This window comes from Mirounga leonina, unplaced genomic scaffold (genome assembly GCF_011800145.1).
Source record: "Mirounga leonina isolate KUSES-001 unplaced genomic scaffold, KU_Mleo_1.0 Mir_129, whole genome shotgun sequence".
Classification (NCBI taxonomy): Eukaryota; Metazoa; Chordata; class Mammalia; order Carnivora; family Phocidae; genus Mirounga; species Mirounga leonina.
Window position 1 is genome coordinate 59,298,472 of NW_023270323.1, and position 4,639 is coordinate 59,303,110.

Here is a 4,639-nt window from a genome sequence, read left to right on the forward strand (position 1 = left end):
TTTGCTGTTCAGAAGCTTTTCATCTTGATGAAATCCCAATGGTTCAATTTTTGCTCGAGCATTTACTGGAAACACTACATTCTACATTTTACTGGGAAGTCTGGTAAGTGCAATAAGACAGTAAAGAAAATAAGTTTAAAGAGTTTTGAAAGTGAAATAAAATTCATTATTATTAGATGACATGGTTGTATCTGCAAAACAAAAAGATTAGTATTCATCAAAGAATTTCAAAATGTTACTATTACAAAAACAAGATAAAAAACCTTATGTCTACATACCAGCAACAACAAATAATTTATTTTCTTCTTAACTTGTAGCAAGAATTACTGTCAAACTCCACTCATTGGTCCAAAGACCCTTGTGGTGATAGTGAAAGACTCACGGGTCATGTAGTACACTACCTATACTCGTGAGTTCACTGGCCAGCCAGCAGCCTAAACTCCAAGTTCTAACAATTGCAGTAGTAACTGAATTTTTTATAATGATAATTCTTCTAAAGACTACTTCATCTAACAACAGTAGAGTACCCATCTGTCTCAAGATCATATAGCACACTCACCAAGATAAACCACATTCTGGGCCATAAAACACACTTCAACAAATTTAAAAGAACAGAAATAATATGATGTCTGCTATCAGAACACAATGGATAAAACTAGAAATAAACAATACAAAGATAATTTAAGATCCCCAAATACATCGAGATTAAACAATACCCTTTCTTAAAAAGATTTATTTATTTTAGAGAGAGAGAGTGAAAGCCCAAGCAGGAAGGGCAGAGGGAGAGGGAGAGAGAATCCCAAGCTGACTTTGCCCTGAGCATGGAGCCTGAGATGGGGCTTAATCTCAAGACCTTGAGATCATGACCTGAGTGGACACCAAGAGTTGGACACCTAACTGACTGTGCTATCCAGATGCCCCTAAACAATACCCTTTTAAACAACACGTGGGTCGAAGAAAAAAAAATCTCAAGACATATTTTTAAAAATTGAACAAAATGAAAATAAAAACATATCAAAATATGCGGGGTGCTTCAAAAGGAGTGCTTAGAGGACTATGTATAGCATTGAATGCATATATTAAAAAAGAAGAATGACCTAAAATCAATAGCCACTTTTACTTTAGGAAACTAGTAAAAGAAAAGCAAGTTAAATCCTAAATAAGCAAAAGCAAAGAAGGAATTAGAATTAGAGTAAAAATCTATGAAATTAAAAACATCTTAATCAATACAGTAAATCAATAAAACCAAATTGTTTTTTTGGAAAAAAAATATATATATATATAAGCCTCTAGCCAGGCTAACTAAGAAAAAAGAAAGAGGATACAACTTGCTAATATCAGAAAAGAAAGAGGTGACATAACTATAGATTCTGTGGATATTAAGAGAGTAATAAAGAAATACTATGAATAATTCTGCACTTACAAATTTGATTGCCCAAACAAAATGAACCAAGTTCTTGAAAGACACATTTACCTAAACTTACACAAGAAGAAACAGACAATATGAATAAACCTATATCCATTAAAGAAATTGAATAAAAAGTTAATAACCTTCCAAAACAGGAAGTACCAGACCCTGATAGGTTCACTGGTGAATTCTACAACATATTTAAGGGAAAAAATTATACCAATTCTTGTAATCTCTTTCAGAAAATAGAACCAGAGGAAATACTTCTTCACACATTGTATGAGGCCAGCATAACCCTAAGACCAAAACCAAAGACATTACAAGAAAACTATCAACCAATACTTCTCATGAACAGAGATATAAAAATCCTCAACAAAATATTAGCAAATTGAATCCAGCAACATATAACAAATTATACCGTATGACCAAGTAGGATTTATTAAAGATATGCGAGTCTGCTTCAACAGCCAAAAGTCAATTAATGTATTCCATCACACCAACAGGCTACAAAAAAAATCACATAATCATATTTATAGAAGCCAAAAAAAAAAAAAAAAAAAAACTTGGCAAAATCTAACATCTATGATTAAAAACTAAACTAAAATAGGGAATTTCTCAATTTGATAAAGAATATCTACAAAAAAGCCTACAGCTAACATCATTCTAAATGATGGGTTTGAAGCTTTTCCACTAAGATCAAGTACAAGGAAAGGACATTTCCCTTCACCACTCCTTTTCAAAACTGTAGTGGAAATTCTAGCTATTGCAATAAGGCAAGACAAGGAAATAAAGGATGTAAAGACTGGGAATGAAAAAAAAAACTGTCTTTGTTTGCAGATAACATAATTGTCCATGTAAACAATCTGAAAGAATCACCAGAAAACTCAGAATTAATATGCAATTATAATAAATTAGCAGAATACAAAGATAATACACAAAAGTCAATCACTTTCTCATAGACCAGCAATGTGTAAGTGAAATTTGAAATTAAAAACACAATACCATTCGAATTTGCACCAAAAAATGAGATACTTAGGTATAAATGCAACAAAAATGTAAAAAATCTATATGAGGAAAATGACAAACTCTGATGAATAAAATCAAAGAACTACATAAATGGAAAGATACTCCATGTTTATGGACAGGAAGACACAAATTGTCAAGATGTCAGTTCTTTCCCAATTGATTACTAAATTTAGTGAAACCTCAATCAAAATCTCAGTAAGTTATTTTGTGGGTATCAACAAATTGATTCTAAATTTTCATAGAGAGAGGCAAAAGACACAGAATAGCTAACATAATACTGAAGGAGAAAAACAAAGATAGAGGATTCATACTTCTTGACTTGAAGACTTACTGTAAAGCCAAAATAATCAAGACAGTGTGGTATTAGTGAAAGAATAGGCAAATATATCGATGGAAAGAGCAGAGCCAAGAAATAGACATACATAAATATGATCTGCTGATCTTTGACAAAGGAACAAAAGAAATAAAATTAATACAAAATACCTTTTCAAATAATGGTGCTGAAACAAGTGGACATCCACATGCAAAAAAAGTGAATCTAGACATAGACCTTACACCCTTCACAAAAATTAACTTAAGAGAAAGCAGAGTTTTTTCCAGACGTGCCTCTCTCCTGGTTTCATGGAGTTTCCTCATAGCATGGCCCCCAAATGCCAGTCTTCGCTCCCGCCTCATATGAAGAAACCAAGACTACCTCCTGCCCCCAAGCCTCAGGAGACATCAACATCTCAGCACCTGCCTAAGGGAGAAAAAGAACAGCAAGAAGCAATTAAACATATTGATGAAGTACAAAATGAAATAGACTTAATGAACAAGCCAGTGAGGAGATTTTGAAAGTAGAACAGAAATATAACAAACTCTGCCAACCATTTTTTCAGAAGAGGTCAGAATTGATAGCCAAAATCCCCAGTTTTGGGTAACAACATTTGTCAACCATCCACAAGTGTCTGCACTGCTTGGGGAGGAGGATGAAGAGGCGCTGCATTATTTGACAAGAGTTGAAGTGACAGAATTTGAAGATATTAAATCAGGTTACAGAATAGATTTTTATTTTGATGAAAACCCTTACTTCAAAAATAAAATTAGCTCCAAAGAATTTCATCTGAATGAGTGGTGATCCATCTTCAAAGTCTACCGAAATCAAATGGAAATCTGGAAAGGATTTGACAAAACATTCAAGTCAAGCAGAATAAAGCCAGCAGGAAGAGACAGCAAGAGGAACCAGAGAGCTTCTTCACCTGGTTTACTGACCATTCTGATGCAGGTGCAGATGAGTTAGGAGAGGTCACCAAAGATGATATTTGGCCAAATCCATTACAGTACTACTTGGTTCCCGATATGGATGATGAAGAAGGGGAAGGAGAAGATGATGATGATGATGAAGAAGAAGAAGGATTGGAAGATATCGATGAAGAAGGAGATGAGGATGAAGGTGAAGAAGATGAAGATGATGATGAGGGGGAGGAAAGAGAGTAGGATGAAGGAGAAGATGACTAATGGAACACTGATGGATTCCAACTTTCCTTTTTTAATTTTCTTCACTCCCTGGGAGCAAGTTGCAGTCTTTTTTTTTTTCCTCCTCTTGTGCTCATTTGCCCCATTTTTTGAAGTCTCTTTTCTCTCCCTTTATACCATGGTTCTCAACTTATTTCAGGGGGAAATACCTTGAGCAGAATACAGTGGGAAAAGAATCTCTACCCTTTTCTGTTCCAAATTCACTTTTATCCCTTCTTGTCTCAACAAAAACTTTATGGAATCAACACCACCGTGCTCTGTGGGAAAAAGAAAAACCTTCTGCTCCCTTAGCTCTGCTGGAAGCTGGAGGGTGCTAGGCCCCTGTGTAGTAGTGCATAGAATTCTAGCTTTTTCCCTCCTTTCTCTGTATATTGGGATCAGAGATTACACTGTGTCTCTATGTGAATATGGACAGTTAGTATTTACCAACATGTACCTGTCTACTTTCTCTTGTTTAAAAAAAAGAAAAAAGAACTTAAAAAAAATGGGGTTATAGAAGGTCAGCAAAGGGTGGGTTTGAGATGTTTGGGTAGGTTAAGTGGGCATTTTGACAACATGGCTTCTCCTTTGGCATGTTTAATTGTGATGTTTAACAGACATCCTTGCAGTTTAAGATGACACTTTTAAAATAAAACTCTCTCCTAATGATGACTTGAGCCCTGCCACTCGATGGGAGAATCAGCAGAACCT

General features: G+C 34.8%; 1 non-coding gene and 1 pseudogene across 1 annotated transcript; one reads left to right on the top strand and one right to left on the bottom strand.

The window, feature by feature from the left end:
- Positions 1–309: 309 nt before the first annotated feature.
- Positions 310–462, bottom strand: LOC118010949. Its single transcript, XR_004679364.1, has one exon. It is a non-coding gene; the product is annotated as a small nucleolar RNA SNORA62/SNORA6 family (small nucleolar RNA).
- A 2,611-nt stretch (positions 463–3,073) lies between these two features.
- LOC118010273 lies at positions 3,074–3,931 on the top strand (annotated as a pseudogene).
- The last annotated feature ends 708 nt before the right edge of the window (positions 3,932–4,639 follow it).